Source organism: Oncorhynchus tshawytscha, linkage group LG06, assembly GCF_018296145.1.
Source record: "Oncorhynchus tshawytscha isolate Ot180627B linkage group LG06, Otsh_v2.0, whole genome shotgun sequence".
Taxonomy (NCBI): Eukaryota; Metazoa; Chordata; class Actinopteri; order Salmoniformes; family Salmonidae; genus Oncorhynchus; species Oncorhynchus tshawytscha.
Window position 1 is genome coordinate 4,679,056 of NC_056434.1, and position 16,648 is coordinate 4,695,703.

Below are 16,648 nucleotides of genomic sequence, written 5' to 3' on the forward strand. Positions count from 1 at the left end.
GAGCGTTGGACAGGTAGTCTAGTGGTTAGAGCGTTGGACAGGTAGCCTAGTGGTTAGAGCGTTGGACAGGTATCCTCGTGGTTAGAGCGTTGGACAGGTAGCCTAGTGGTTAGAGCGTTGGACAGGTAGCCTAGTGGTTAGAGCGTCGGACAGGTAGTCTAGTGGTTAGAGCGTTGGACTAGTAACCGGAGGGTTGGAAGATCAAATCATCTGCCCAATCATCTGTCGTTCTCCCCCTGAACTGAACATCTGTCGTTCTCCCCGTGAACTGAACATCTGTCGTTCTGCCCCTGAACTGAACATATGTCATTCTCCCCCTGAACTGAACATCTGTCGTTCTGCCCCTGAACTGAACATCTGTCGTTCCCCTCCCTGAACTGAACATCTGTCGTTCTGCCCCGCTGTTCCTAAGCTGTTACTGAAAATAAGAATTTGTTCTTAAACTGACTTACCCAGTTAAATAAATAAATAAACATCATGTGTGTAGTGCCTCGTTAACATAAACCACTCACACACACTGAGGATAATGAACACCTTCCTAATATTCAAGTTGCATTTCATCAGGGCATGGTGTCAAACGTGTTCCACAGGGATGCTGACCCACATTGACTCCAGTTCTTGCCACAGTTGTGGGAAGTTAGCTGGATGACCTTTGGGTGTTCTTGATATGCAAGGTAAACTGTTGGAGTGTGAAAAACCCAGCAGCGTTGCAGTTCTTAAAACCCAAACCGGTGTACCTGGTACAGTTCTAAGGCACTGCCCAATCATCCTCTAAATGGCACACATACACAATCCATGTCTCAATTGTCTCAAGGCTTAAAAAAATAACACAAAGGACATCATAGCTTTAAAATCTAATCAAATCAAAATCTAATTTGATTTGTCACATGAACCGGTGAAGTAGGAATCAATCTTAGTCCTGTATTGATGCTTTTCCTGTTTGATGGTTCGTCTGAGGGCATATTATATGCGTATTGATTAGTGGCCCGCTCCTTGAAAGCGACAGCTCTAGCCTTTAGCTCGGTGCCGGATGTTGCCTGGAATCCATGGCTTCTGGTTGGGATATGTACGTACGGTCACTGTGGGGGCTTCGTTGTCGATGCTCTATTGATGAAGCCAGTGACTGAGGTGTTATATTCTTCAATGCCATTGGATGAATCCCGGAACATATTTCAGTCTGTAGCATCCCGTCATATGACCACTTCCGTATTAAGTGTTAGTCACTGGTACTTCCTGCTTTAGTTTTTTCTTGTAAGCAGGAATCAGCAGGACAGAATTATGGTCAGATTTTCCAAATGGAGGGTGAAGGATAGCTTTGTACATGTCTCTGTGTGTGGAGTAAAAGTGGTCTAGAGTTTTTTTCCCTCTGGTTGTACATGTGACACGCTGGTAGAAATTAGGTAAAACTGATTGAAGTTTGTCTGCAATAAAGTCCCCGGCCACTAGGAGCACCACTTCTGGGTGAGCATTTTCTTGTTTGCTTGTGGCCTTATACAGCTGGTTGAGTGGCCTTATAGAGTTGATTGAGTAGATTAAAACTCTCTTGGTAGGTAGTGTGGTCTACAGCTTATCATGAGGTACTCTACCTCAGGCGAGCAATACCCCAAGACGACCTTAATGTTAGACATCGTGCACCAGCTGTGATTGATAAATAGACACAGACCACCGGCCCTCGTCTTACCGGACGTAGCTGTTCTGTTCTGCCGATGCACCGACAACTTGTATATTATCCGTGTCGTCATTCAGCCACGACTCGGTGAAACATAAGATATTACAGTTGTTTATGTCCTGTTGGTAGGATAGTCTTGAACGGAGATCATCCAGTTTATTCTCCAGTGATTGCACGTTGGCCAATAGAACGGATGGTTGAGGCGGGTTGCCCAATCGCTGATGAATTCTCACAAGGCATCCCGATCTCCGCCCCCTGTTTTTTCTTATTTTCTTCATGAGAATGACGGGGCTTTGTGCCTTGTCTGGGAGAAACATTATATCCTTCGCGTCTGACTCAGAAGGTGAGTAACCGCTGTTCTGATATCCAGAAGCTCTTTTCGGGGATAAAAAACACATTCTCTCTTTCACCTGGATTCACCTAGTCAGTCTATGTCATGGAAAGAGCGGGTGTTCCTAACGTTTTGTCCATTCATAGAACATAGCCTTGTCCTATCAACATATTGTTCTGCATAACATCCTATTCTCTTGCCAACAGCAGAAATATGACAAACATATAGAAGAATTTAGAAGAATTATCTGACCATGTAAATTCCTAATTTTGCCTATATAGATATTACACAATACATACAGAACAAACTGACACACACAAGCAGAGAGAGCGAGAGAAAGAGAGAAGCACAATCACTAGATGTTGTCACAAAGTATTGGCAGAGTAGTATGGGTTGCACCTCCATCACTTGATCGTCATTGCTATCACCGTTCCACAGACACAGGAGCTAATAACTTTGAACAGGAGCTAATGACGGTTTCACCCGGTGATGTAGTCGAGTCACTAAAAATCGAGTCCCAATCGTGCCCCAAGTCCCTACGGCTGAAGTTCGAGTTCCAGTACTCCAGTTCTGGTCCAGGTCTGACACACTGGGTCAACATTTACTCAAAACAAAGTTATTTACCCAGTCAGATATAGAGGTGTTATTTACCCAGTCTGATATACATTTAGCAGCTTGCTTAGTTCAAATTGATGGACTAATTTATTCAACCTGAATAGCAAGGCGATTTTGAGGTAAGAAGTGCTTGTGTTTCCCCAGTAGCCTGCTGGAATAGGTTACTAAGGATGAGGCTACTATGGATGAGGTTACTAAGGATGAGGTTACTAACGATGAGGCTACTAAGGATGAGGCTACTAAGGATGAGGTTACTAACGATGAGGCTACTAAGGATGAGGCTACTAAGGATAAGGTTACTAAGAATGAGGTTACTAACGATGAGGCTACTAAGGATGAGGCTACTAAGGATGAGGTTACTAACGATGAGGCTACTAAGGATGAGGCTACTAAGGATGAGGTTACTAAGGATGAGGTTACTAACGATGAGGCTACTAAGGATGAGGCTACTAAGGATGAGGTTACTAACGATGAGGCTACTAAGGATGAGGTTACTAAGGATGAGACTACTAACGATGAGGCTACTAAGGATGAGGTTACTAAGGATGAGGCTACTAAGGATGAGGCTACTAAGGATGAAGCTACTAAGGATGAGGCTACTAAGGATGAGGCTACTAAGGATGAGGCTACTAAGGATGAGGCTACTAAGGATGAGGTCGTAATTTCAATCACCACTGGACACCATTTGTGAATTGATCGCCCCCCATCTAGCTTCAGAGTTTGTTCTGTTAGGTGACCTAAACTGGGATATGCTTAACACCCCGGCAGTCCTACAATCTAAGCTAGATGCCCTCAATCTCACACAAATCATCAAGGAACACACCAGGTACAACCTTAAATCTGTAAACAAGGGCACCCTCATAGACGTCATCCTGACCAACTGGCCCTCCAAATACACCTCCGCTGTCTTCAACCAGGATCTCAGCGATCACTGCCTCATTGCCTGTATCCGCTACGGAGCCGCAGTCAAACGACCACCCCTCATCACTGTCAAACGCTCCCTAAAACACTTCTGTGAGCAGGCCTTTCTAATCGACCTGGCCCGGGTATCCTGGAAGGACATTGACCTCATCCCGTCAGTTGAGGATGCCTGGTCATTCTTTAAAAGTAACTTCCTCACCATTTTCGATAAGCATGCTCTGTTCAAAAATGCAGAACTAAGAACAGATACAGCCCTTGGTTCACTCCAGACCTGACTGCCCTCGACCAGCACAAAAACATCCTGTGGCGGACTGCAATAGCATCGAATAGTCCCCGCGATATGCAACTGTTCAGGGAAGTCAGGAACCAATACACGCAGTCAGTCAGGAAAGCTAAGGTCAGCTTCTTCAGGCAGAAGTTTGCATCATGTAGCTCCAACTCCAAAAAGTTCTGGGACACTGTGAAGTCCATGGAGAACAAGAGCACCTCCTCCCAGCTGCCCACTGCACTGAGGCTAGGTAACACGGTCACCACCGATAAATCCATGATTATCGAAAACTTCAACAAGCATTTCTCAACAGCTGGCCATGTACAAATCAGCTGGGCTTGACAATCTGGACCCTCTAATTCTGAAACTATCTGCCGCCATTGTCGCAACCCCTATTACCAGCCTGTTCAACCTCTCTTTCATATCGTCTGAGATCCCCAAGGATTGGAAAGCTGCCGCAGTCATCCCCCTCTTCAAAGGGGGAGACACCCTGGACCCAAACTGTTACAGACCTATATCCATCCTGCCCTGCCTATCTAAGGTCTTCGAAAGCCAAGTCAACAAACAGGTCACTGACCATCTCGAATCCCACCGTACCTTCTCCGCTGTGCAATCTGGTTTCCGAGATGGTCACGGGTGCACCTCAGCCACGCTCAAGGTACTAAACGATATCATAACCGCCATCGATAAAAGACAGTACTGTGCAGCCGTCTTCATCGACCTTGCGAAGGCTTTCGACTCTGTCAATCACCATATTCTTATCGGCAGACTCAGTAGCCTCGGTTTTTCGGATGACTGCCTTGCCTGGTTCACCAATTACTTTGCAGACAGAGTTCAGTGTGTCAAATCGGAGGGCATGCTGTCCGGTCCTCTGGCAGTCTCTATGGGGGTGCCACAGGGTTCAATCCTCGGGCCGACTCTTTTCTCTGTATATATCAATGATGTTGCTCTTGCCGCGGGCGATTCCCTGATCCACCTCTACGCAGACGACACCATTCTATATACTTCCGGCCCGTCCTTGGACACTGGGCTATCTAACCTCCAAACAAGCTTCAATGCCATACAACACTCCTTCCGTGGCCTCCAACTGCTCTTAAACGCTGGTAAAACCAAATGCATGCTTTTCAACCGTTCGCTGCCTGCACCCGCACGCCTGACCAGCATCACCACCCTGGATGGTTCCGACCTTGAATATGTGGACATCTATAAGTACCTAGGTGTCTGGCTAGACTGTAAACTCTCCTTCCAGACTCATATCAAACATCTCCAATCGAAAATCAAATCAAGAGTCGGCTTTCTATTCCGCAACAAAGCCTCCTTCACTCACGCCGCCAAACTTACCCTAGTAAAACTGACTATCCTACCGATCCTCGACTTCGGCAATGTCATCTACAAAATTGCTTCCAACACTCTACTCAGCAAACTGGATGCAGTTTATCACAGTGCCATCCGTTTTGTCACTAAAGCACCTTATACCACCCACCACTGCGACTTGTATGCTCTAGTCGGCTGGCCCTCGCTCCATATTCATCGCCAGACCCACTGGCTCCAGGTCATCTACAAGTCCATGCTAGGTAAAGCTCCGCCTTATCTCAGTTCACTGGTCACGATGGCAACACCCATCCGTAGCACGCGCTCCAGCAGGTGTATCTCACTGATCATCCCTAAAGCCAACACCTCATTTGGCCGCCTTTCGTTCCAGTTCTCTGCTGCCTGTGACTGGAACGAATTGCAAAAATCGCTGAAGTTGGAGACTTTTATCTCCCTCACCAACTTCAAACATCTGCTATCTGAGCAGTTAACCGATCGCTGCAGCTGTGCATAGTCTATCGGTAAATAGCCCACCCATTTTTACCTACCTCATCCCCATACTGTTTTTATTTATTTACTTTTCTGCTCTTTTGCACACCAATATCTCTACCTGTACATGACCATCTGATCATTTATCACTCCAGTGTTAATCTGCAAAATTGTAATTATTCGCATACCTCCTCATGCCTTTTGCACACAATGTATATAGACTCCCCTTTTTTTTCCTACTGTGTTATTGACTTGTTAATTGTTTACTCCATGTGTAACTCTGTGTTGTTGTCTGTTCACACTGCTATGCTTTATCTTGGCCAGGTCGCAGTTGCAAATGAGAACTTGTTCTCAACTAGCCTACCTGGTTAAATAAAGGTGAAATAAAAAAATTAAAAATAATAATAATAATATATGGATATTAACTGAATAAACTTGCAGTGGGTTGTTTTCCTGTTTTTTCTTCTCGTTTTTTACCTAATGTAGCACAACAGCTGATCGCCAATTGCGATAGAGCTGTGACCATGGTCACAATGTCATGCCATTCATAACTGCACAGTAACAGAAGGCTACACCAGCACTAAACTGAAGTTAGAGGCTATTCATTAAATCTGTTCGCCAGCTCCAGGTAAGACGACACAAGTTGCACAAATTGATTTGCATCAAATGCAGGTTTTCAGTAGCCAACTATGGCATATAACTAATTACATGATGGCAAAACAGATGCAAATGTATCTCCATATTTAATGAGACTTTCATTGTGAACTTTTCCACCATAACAGAAGCATGGCAAGGGAGTGCAGTGCTCGAGACCGAAACAACTGAGCATTTAACTTGCTCAATAGTCCGCATTAGAATTCAGTTCATACCACCTCTTCCGAAGCTAATTGATCTCATTTGCTGTAGTGCACCTAAAATTGATTTAAATGTTTTTCCAGTGTGTTTTGTCGCCGTTATTTCTTGATTCAAGTTATAGCGTGTTAATATTTTTACAAAATTGTATGGTTATTTTACGGTTATTTTTTTTATGGTTGACAGAACTTTTTCACAAAGAACCAGGGAGGGTTTAAGATGTTAGGGAGACCCTGCTTAAGGTCTCTACATACCCCTGTCACGTTCTGACCTTTATTTCCTTTGTTTTGTATTCATTATTTAGTATGGTCAGGGCGTGAGTTGGGGTGGGCAGTCTATGTTTGATTTTCTATGATTTGGGGATTTCTATGTTTCGGCCTAGTATGGTTCTCAATCAGAGGCAGGTGTCATTAGTTGTCTCTGATTGAGAATCATACTTAGGTAGCCTGGGTTGCACTGTTTGTTTGTGGGTGATTGTCTATGTTGATGGCTTGTTTCAGTACAGTTCTCATTAGCTTCACGGTTGTTATTTCGTTTATTGTTTTTGTATCGTGTTTCAGTGTTCAGTTCTTTCTTTAATAAAATTCCTGATGAACACATATCACGCTGCATATTGGTCCTCCGATCCTTCTCGCCTCTCCTCTTCAGATGAAGAGGAGGACGACCGTGACAACCCCACACCTAATTTATCAAAACATTCGAGCTGAACAAAATTACTAGAACTACCGCTCCGCGTTAAGAGCTTTGATTAGCGGGGGATGCAGGTAACCTAGTGGTTAGAGGAGGCAGGTAGTCTAGTGGTTAGAGGAGGCAGGTAGTCTAGTGGTTAGAGGAGGCAGGTAGTCTAGTGGTTAGAGGAGGCAGGTAGTCTAGTGGTTAGAGGAGGCAGGTAGTCTAGTGGTTAGAGGAGGCAGGTAGTCTAGTGGTTAGAGGAGGCAGGTAGTCTAGTGGTTAGAGGAGGCAGGAAGTCTAGTGGTTAGAGGAGGCAGGTAGTCTAGTGGTTAGAGGAGGCAGGTAGTCTAGTGGTTAGAGGAGGCAGGTAGTCTAGTGGTTAGAGGAGGCAGGTAGTCTAGTGGTTAGAGGAGGCAGGTAGTCTAGTGGTTAGAGGAGGCAGGTAGTCTAGTGGTTAGAGGAGGCAGGTAGTCTAGTGGTTAGAGGAGGCAGGTAGTCTAGTGGTTAGAGGAGGCAGGTAGTCTAGTGGTTAGAGGAGGCAGGTAGTCTAGTGGTTAGAGGAGGCAGGTAGTCTAGTGGTTAGAGGAGGCAGGTAGTCTAGTGGTTAGAGGAGGCAGGTAGTCTAGTGGTTAGAGGAGGCAGGTAGTCTAGTGGTTAGAGGAGGCAGGTAGTCTAGTGGTTAGAGGAGGCAGGTAGTCTAGTGGTTAGTGGAGGAGGCAGGTAGTCTAGTGGTTAGAGGAGGCAGGCAGTGGTTAGAGGAGGCAGTAGTCTAGTGGTTAGAGGAGGCAGGTAGTCTAGTGGTTAGAGGAGGCAGGTAGTCTAGTGGTTAGAGGAGGCAGGTAGTCTAGTGGTTAGAGGAGGCAGGTAGTCTAGTGGTTAGAGGAGGCAGGTAGTCTAGTGGTTAGAGGAGGCAGGTAGTTTAGTGGTTAGAGGAGGCAGGTAGTCTAGTGGTTAGAGGAGGCAGGTAGTCTAGTGGTTAGAGGAGGCAGGTAGTCTAGTGGTTAGAGGAGGCAGGTAGTCTAGTGGTTAGAGGAGGCAGGTAGTCTAGTGGTTAGAGGAGGCAGGTAGTCTAGTGGTTAGAGGAGGCAGGTAGTCTAGTGGTTAGAGGAGGCAGGTAGTCTAGTGGTTAGAGGAGGCAGGTAGTCTAGTGGTTAGAGGAGGCAGGTAGTCTAGTGGTTAGAGGAGGCAGGTAGTCTAGTGGTTAGAGGAGGCAGGTAGTCTAGTGGTTAGAGGAGGCAGGTAGTCCAGTGGTTAGAGGAGGCAGGTAGTCTAGTGGTTAGAGGAGGCAGGTAGTCTAGTGGTTAGAGGAGGCAGGTAGTCTAGTGGTTAGAGGAGGCAGGTAGTCTAGTGGTTAGAGGAGGCAGGTAGTCTAGTCTAGAGGAGTGGTTAGTGGTTAGAGGATGCAGGTAACCTAGTGGTTAGAGGAGGCAGGTAGTCTAGTGGTTAGAGGAGGCAGGTAGTCTAGTGGTTAGAGGAGGCAGGTAGTCTAGTGGTTAGAGGAGGCAGGTAGTCTAGTGGTTAGAGGAGGCAGGTAACCTAGTGGTTAGAGGAGGCAGGTAGTCTAGTGGTTAGAGGAGGCAGGTAGTCTAGTGGTTAGAGGAGGCAGGTAGTCTAGTGGTTAGAGGAGGCAGGTAGTCTAGTGGTTAGAGGAGGCAGGTAGTCTAGTGGTTAGAGGAGGCAGGTAGTCTAGTGGTTAGAGGAGGCAGGTAGTCTAGTGGTTAGAGGAGGCAGGTAGTCCAGTGGTTAGAGGAGGCAGGAAGTCTAGTGGTTAGAGGAGGCAGGTAGTCTAGTGGTTAGAGGAGGCAGGTAGTCTAGTGGTTAGAGGAGGCAGGTAGTCTAGTGGTTAGAGGAGTCAGGTAGTCTAGTGGTTAGAGGAGGCAGGTAGTCTAGTGGTTAGAGGAGGCAGGAAGTCTAGTGGTTAGAGGAGGCAGGTAGTCTAGTGGTTAGAGGAGGCAGGTAGTCTAGTGGTTAGAGGAGGCAGGAAGTCAAGTGGTTAGAGCATTGGGGCCAGTTACCGAAAGGTTTCTAGATTGAATCCCCGAGCTGACAAGGTAAAAATCTGTCGTTCTGCCCCTGGACAAGGCAGTTAACCCACTGTTCCCCTGGAGACCGTCATTGTAAATAAGAATGTGTTCTTAATAAACTGAATTGCCTGGTTAAATAAAGGTTTTGTCAAAAGTCTCCAGAAAGTTGAAGACTTTAAATTCAAAATGACAGTAGTTTCAAACAGTAAAGTTGTGTTTTGTTTCGTGAGAATCGGACCACTCCATAGTCGACTAATAGAAGTGTATATACCATATGTTTGATTGTGATTGTTAACACAATTGACATTCTGGAAGCACCAAAAAAACACAGAGACAAGATTTCCTTCTGTAAAGCTTCGACCAGAAATGCTGGCAATGCTCAATATATACATGCTGCACACACACACACACACACATTCACATGCACATACACACCAGTTAGCAGAGCTGGAGTGTCTCAGGAGACCAGGGAATGAGTCTATGTGAACTCTGACCCCTCTGTGTTGATGTTGGAGAACTGCCAGCAGGCCGTCTCTGTTTCTCAGGCAGGCCAGGCAGAAAGGAGAGGCTGTTAGTGTGTGTGTGTGTGTGTGTGTGTGTGTGTGTGTGTGTGTGTGTGTGTGTGTGTGTGAGTCCAGCTTTGCTAACTGTGCCAGGGGTCATCTGGTTCAGGACTGTTTACAGGGGACATCTGGTTCAGGGACTGTACAGGGGACATCTGGTTGGGTGTTTACAGGGGACATCTTTGTGGAGCTCCAGGACATCTGGTTCTAAGGGTGCCAGGGGTCATCTGGTTCAGGGACTGTTTACTACAGGGGACATCTTACAGGGGTCATCTGGTTCAGGGACTGTTTACAGGGGTCATCTGGTTCAGGGACTGTTTACAGGGGACATCTGGTTCAGGGACTGTTTACAGGGGACATCTGGTTCAGGGACTGTTTACAGGGGACATCTGGTTCAGGGACTGTTTACAGGGGACATCTGGTTCAGGGACTGTTTACAGGGGACATCTGGTTCAGGGACTGTTTACAGGGGACATCTGGTTCAGGGACTGTTTACAGGGGACATCTGGTTCAGGGACTGTTTACAGGGGTCACAACAGACCGTCTCGGTCACACATTACCCCCTATTTATTTTTTAGAAGGGAGAGATAGAAGGGGGGATAGAATGGAGGGATGAATGGGGGATAGAAGGGAGAGATAGAAGGGAGGGATAGAAAGGAGAGATAGAAGGGGGATAGAAGGGAGGGATAGAAGGGGGATAGAATGGAGAGATAGAAGGGAGGGATAGAAAGGAGAGATAGAAGGGGGATAGAAGGAGGGATAGAAAGGAGAGATAGAAGGGAGGGATAGAAGGGAGGGATAGAAGGGAGATAGAAGGAAGGATGAAGGAGATATAGAAGGGAGGGATGAATGGAGGGATGAATGGGGGATAGAAGGGAGAGATAGAAGGGAGGGATAGAATGGAGGGATAGAAGGGAGAGATAGAAGGAGGGATAGAAAGGAGAGATAGAAGGGAGGGATAGAATTGAGAGATAGAAGGAGGGCTGAAGGGATATATAGAAGGAGAGATAGACGGGAGGGATAGAATGGAGAGATAGAAGGGAAGGATGAAGGGAGATATAGAAGGAGGGATGAATGGAGGGAAAGAGGGAGGGATAGAATGGAGGGATAGAAGGAGAGATAGAAAGGAAGGATGAAGGGAGATATAGAGCGAGGGATGACTGGAGGGATAGAAGGAGGATAGAAGGGAGGGATAGAAAGGAGAGATAGAAGGGAGGGATGAAGGGAGATATAGAAGGGAGGGGTGAATGGAGGGATAGAAGGGAGAGATAGAAGGGAGGATAGAAGGGAGGGATAGAAAGGAGAGAAAGAAGGGAGAGATAGAAGGGAGGGATGAATTGAGGGATAGAAGGGAGAGATAGAAGGGAGGTATAGCAGGGAGGGATAGAAAGGAGAGATAGAAGGGCAGGATGAAGGGAGATATAGAAGGGAGGGATGCATGGAGGGATAGAAGGGAGAGATAGAAGGGAGGATAGAAGGGGGAGATAGAAGGGAGGGATAGAAGGGAGATATAGAAGAGAGAGAGAAGGGAGGGATGAAGGGAGGAATTAATGGAGGGATAGAAGGGTGAGATATAAGGGAGAGATATAAGGGAGATATATAAGGGAGGGGTGAAGGGAGGGTTGAAGGGAGAAATGACGGGAGGATGAATGGAGAGATAGAAGGGAGGGATGAATGGAGAGAGAAGGAAAGGATGGAGGGAGGGATGAAGGGAGAGATAGAAGAGAGGGTAAAGGGAGGGATGAAGGGAGGAATGGAGGGATAGAAGGGAGAGATGAAGGGAGGGATAGAAGGGAGAGATAGAAGGAGAGATAGAAGGAGGGATAGAAGAGGGAGATAAAGGGAGGGTGAAGGAGAGATGAAGGGAGAGATATAAGGGAGGGAGGAAGGGAGGGATGAAGGAGAGATAGAAGGGGGAATGGAGGAGGATAGAAGGAGAGATGAAGGGAGGGATGAAGGAAGAGATAGAAGGGAGAGATAGAAGGGAGGGGTGAAGGGAGAGATAGAAGGGAGGGGTGAAGGGAGGGTTGAAGGGAGGGATAGAAGGGAGAGATAGAAGGGAGGGGTGAAGTGAGAGATAGAAGGGAGAGATAGAAGGAGAAATATAATGGAGAAATGGAAGGAGGGATAAAGAGAGAGAGAGAAGGAGGACAGAAGGGAGCGATAGAAGGAGGGATGAAGGAGGGATGAAGGGAGGGATAAAGGAGGGGGGATAAAAGGGAGAGATGAAGGAGGGATGAAGGGAGAGATAAAAGGGGGAGATGAAGGGAGGGATGAAGGAGAGATAGAAGGGAGCGATAGAAGGGAGCGATAGAAGGGGGGTGAAGGGAGGGTTGAAGGGAGGAGGATGGAGGGATAGAAAGGAGAGGTAGAAGAGAGGGATAGAAGGGAGGGATGAATGGAGACATAGAAGGGAGAGATGAAGGAGAGATAGAAGGGAGAGATAGAAGGGAGAGATAGAGGAGGGTGAGGGGAGGGGTGAAGGGAGATATAGAAGAGAGAGAGAAGGGAGGGACAGAAGGGAGCGATAGAAGGGAGGGATGAAGGGAGGGACAGAAGGAGGACAGAAGGGAGCGATAGAAGGAGGGATGAAGGAGGGACAGAAGGAGGGATGAAGGAGGATAGAAGGGAGGGATGAAGGCGGGATAGAAGGAGAGATGAAGGAGGGATAGAAGGAGATATATAAGGGAGGGATAGAAGGGAGAGATAGAAGGAGGGATAGAAGGGAGGGAGGAAGGGAGGGTTGAAGGAGGGAGGATGGAGGGATAGAAGGGAGAGGTAGGAGGGAGAGATGAATGGAGTGATAGAAGGTAGAGATGAAGGGAGAGATAGAAGGGAGAGATAGAGGGGAGAGGGGAAGGGAGGGGTGAAGGGAGAGATTGAAGAGGAAGATTGAAGGAAGGGTGAAGGGAGGGATAGAAGAGAGAGATAGAAGGGAGAGATGAAGGGATGGGTGAGGCGAGGGATGAAGGGAGAGAAAGAAAGGAGGGTTGAAGGGAGGGCTGAAGGAGGGATGAAGGGAGATATAGAAGAGAGAGAGAAGGAGGGATAGAAGGGAGGGATGAAGGGAGGGTTTAGAAGGAGAGATAGAAGGAGAGATAGAAGGAGGAGGAAGGGGAGATAGAGAAGAGAGAGAGAGAAGGGAGGGATAGAAGGAGGGAGGGAGAGAAGGGAGATATAGAAGGGAGGATAGAAGGGAGGGATGAAGGGAGGGATGAAGGGAGGGATGAAGGGAGGGATGAATGGAGAGATAGAAGGAGAGATGAAGGAGAGCTAGAAGGGAGAGATGAAGGAGAGATATAAGGGAGGGAGGAAGGGAGGGATGAAGGAGAGATAGAAGGGGGAATGGAGGAATGGAGGGATTGAAGGAGACATGAAGGGAGGGATGAAGGAAGAGATAGAAGGGAGAGATAGAAGGGAGGGGGTGAAGGAGAGATAGAAGGAGGGGTGAAGGGAGGGATAGAAGGGAGAGACAGAAGGAGAAATAGAATGGAGAAATGGAAGGGAGGGATGAAGGGAGATATAGAAGAGAGAGAGAAGGAGGGACAGAAGGGAGCGATAGAAGGGAGGGATGAAGGGAGGGATGAAGGGAGGGAGGGATAAAAGGGAGAGATGAAGGGAGGGAAGAAGGGAGAGATAGAAGGGAGCGATAGAAGGGAGGGGTGAAGGGAGGGATGAAGGGAGGATGAAGGTAGGGATAGAAGGGGGTGAAGGGAGGGTTGAAGGGAGGGATAGAAGGGAGAGATAGAAGGGAGGGTGAAGGAGAGATAGAAGGAGAGATAGAAGGGAGCGATAGAAGGGGGTGAAGGGAGGGTTGAAGGGAGGGTGAGGCAAGGGATGAAGGGAGAGAAAGAAAGGAGGGTTGAAGGGGGCTGAAGGGAGGGATGAAGGGAGATATAGAAGAAGAGAGAGAGAAGGGAGGGATAGAAGGGAGGGATGAAGGAGGGTTTAGAAGGAGAGATAGAAGGGAGAGATAGAAGGGAGGAGGAAGGAGATAGAGAAGAGAAGAGAGAAGGGAGGGATAGAAGGGAGGGATGAAGGGATGGATAGAAGGGAGAGATAGAAGGAGGATAGAAGGGAGGATGAAGGAGGGATAGAAGGAGGGATAGAATGGAGGATTGAAGGGAGGGATGAAGGGAGGGATGAAGGAGAGATGAATGGAGAGATAGAGGAGGGGAGGGATGAAGGAGAGATAGAAGGGGAGATGAATGGAGAGATATAAGGGAGGAGGAAGGGAGGGATGAAGGAGAGATAGAAGGGGAAATGAAGGAATGGAGGGATTGAAGGAGAGATGAAGGAGGGATGAAGGAAGGAGAGATAGAAGGAGAGATAGAATGGAGAAATGGAAGGGAGGGATGAAGGAGGATAGAAGAGAGAGAGAAGGAGGGACAGAAGGAGAGATAGAAGGGAGGGATGAAGGAGGATGAAGGGAGGATGAAGGGGAGGATGAAGGAGGGATAGAAGGGAGGGGTGAAGGGAGGGATGAAGGAGGATGAAGGTAGGGATAGAAGGGGGGGGATAGAAGGGAGAGATAGAAGGAGAGGTGTGAAGGGAGGGTGAAGGAGAGATAGAAGGAGAGATAGAAGGGAGGGATAGAAGGGGAGTGAAGGAGGTTGAAGGGAGGGATGAAGGCGAGGGATGGTGAAGAGAGAGAAGAAAGGAGGGTTGAAGGGAGGGCTGAAGGGAGGGATGAATGGAGAGAGAAGGGAGGGATGAAGGGGAGATATAGAAGAGAGAGAAGGAGGGATAGAAGGAGGGATGAATGGAGGGTTTAGAAGGGAGAGATAGAAGGGGAGGGAGATAGAAGGGAGGGAGGAAGTGAGATAGAGAGAAGAGAGAGAGAAGGGGAGGAAGGGATAGAAGGAGGGATAGAAGGGAGAGATAGGAAGGGAGAGATAGAAGGGAGGATAGAAGGGAGGGATGAAGGGAGATATAGAAGAGAGAGATAGAAGGAGGGTTGAAGGGAGGGATGAAGGGAGGGATGAAGGGAGGATGAAGGAGAGATAGAAGGAGAGATAGAAGGAGAAATGGAAGGGAGGATGAAGGGAGATAAGGGGATAGAAGAGGGAGAGAGAAGGAGGGATAGAAGGGAGAGATGAAGGGAGGGATGAAGGAGGGATAGAAGGGAGAGAGGGATGAAGGGAGGGATAGAAGGGAGGGATAGAAGGAGGGGATAGAAGGGGGATAGAATGGAGAAATGGAAGGGAGGGATGAAGGGATAGAAGAGAGATAGAAGGAGGGAAGGGAGGGATGAAGGAGGATAGAGGGAGATAGAAGGAGCGGAAGAGGATGAAGGGAGGGAAGAAGGGAGGGATGACGAGGGGAGAGATAGAAGGAGGATTGAAGGGAGGGATGAAGGGAGGGATGAAGGAGAGAGAAGGGGGATGGAGGAATGAAGGGAGAGATAGAGGGAGAGATGAATGGAGGAATGGAGAAGAGATAGAAGGAGAGATAGAAGGAGGGATGAAGGGAGATAGAAGGAGAGATAGAAGGAGGGATGAAGGGAGAGAATAGAAGAGAAGGATAGAAAGGGAGGGATGAAGGGAGGATGAAGGGAGGGATGAAGGAGGGATGAATGGAGAGATAGAAGGAGAGATGAAGGAGATGAAGGAGAGATGAAGGAGAGATAGAAGGGAGGGAGGAAGGAGGGATGAAGGGAGAGATAGAAGGGGAATGGAGGAATGAAGGGATAGAAGGAGAGATGAAGGGAGGGATGAAGGAAGAGATAGAAGGGAGAGATAGAAGGGAGGGTGAAGGAGGGAGAGATAGAAGGGAGGGGGATGAAGGAGAGATGAAGGAAGGGAGAAGAAGGAGAAATGGAGGAGATGAAGGGAGAGATAGAAGGAGAGATAGAAGGGAGGATGAAGGAGGATAGAAGGGAAGGGATGAATGGGGAAAGGAGGATAGGAGAGATAGAAGGGAGGATGAAGGGAGGGATGAAGGGAGGGATGAAGGAGGGAAGAAGGAGAGATAGAAGGATGAGGGAGCTAGAAGGAGAGATGAAGGAGAGGAAGGGAGGATGAAGGGAGAAGATAGAAGGGGATGGAGGAATGGAGATGAAGGAGATATAGAAGGAGAGATAGAAGGGAGGATGAAGGAGGGAGAGATAGGGAGAGATAGAAGGAGGGATGAAAGGAGGATGAAGATAGAAGGGATAAGAAGGGAGAAGGAAGGAGGGATGAAAGGATAGAAGGAGAGAAGGGAAGGAGGAGGGATGAAGGGAGGGATGAAGGGGATAGAAGGAGGAGGAGGATGAGATAGAGAAGGGATGAAGGAATGGAGGGATAGAAGGAGGGATGAAGGGAGGATGAAGGGAGAGATAGAAGGAGAGATAGAAGGAGGATGAATGAAGAGATAGAAGGAGAGATAGAAGGGAGGGATGAAGGGAGGGATGAAGGAGGGATGAAAGGAGGGATGAATGGAAGATAGAAGGGAGAGATGAAGGGAGAGATAGAAGGGGAGATGAATGGAGAGATATAAGGAGGGAGGAAGGAGGGATGAAGGGAGAGATAGAAGGAAAGGGAGGAAGGGGAGATAGAAGGAGGGATGAAGGGAGGGATGAAGGAAGAGATAGAAGGAGAGATAGAAGGAGGGTGAAGGGAGGGATAGAAGGGGAGGATAGAAGGGAGGGATGAAGGGAGATATAGAAGGGGAGAGATAGAAGGGAGAGATAGAAGGGAGAAATAGAATGGAGAAATGGAAGGGAGGGATGAAGGGAGATATAGAAGAAGGAGGAAGGGAGGGATTGAAGGGAGATGAAGGAGGGATGAAGGAGAGATAGAAGGAGAGATAGAAGGGAGAGATGAAGGAGGGATAGAAGGGAGAGATAGAAGGGAGGGATGAAGGAGGATGAATGAGAGATAGAAGGGAGAGATAGAATGGGAGAAATAGAAGGAGGATGGAAGGAGGGATGAATGGAGATGAAGGGGGAGA

General features: G+C 47.8%; 1 protein-coding gene across 1 annotated transcript in view; it reads right to left on the reverse strand.

Moving 5' to 3' along the window:
• crocc2 (ciliary rootlet coiled-coil, rootletin family member 2) overlaps nt 1-16,648 on the reverse strand; it is a 214,643-nt gene that overhangs the window by 159,440 nt on the left and 38,555 nt on the right. The window lies entirely within an intron of this gene.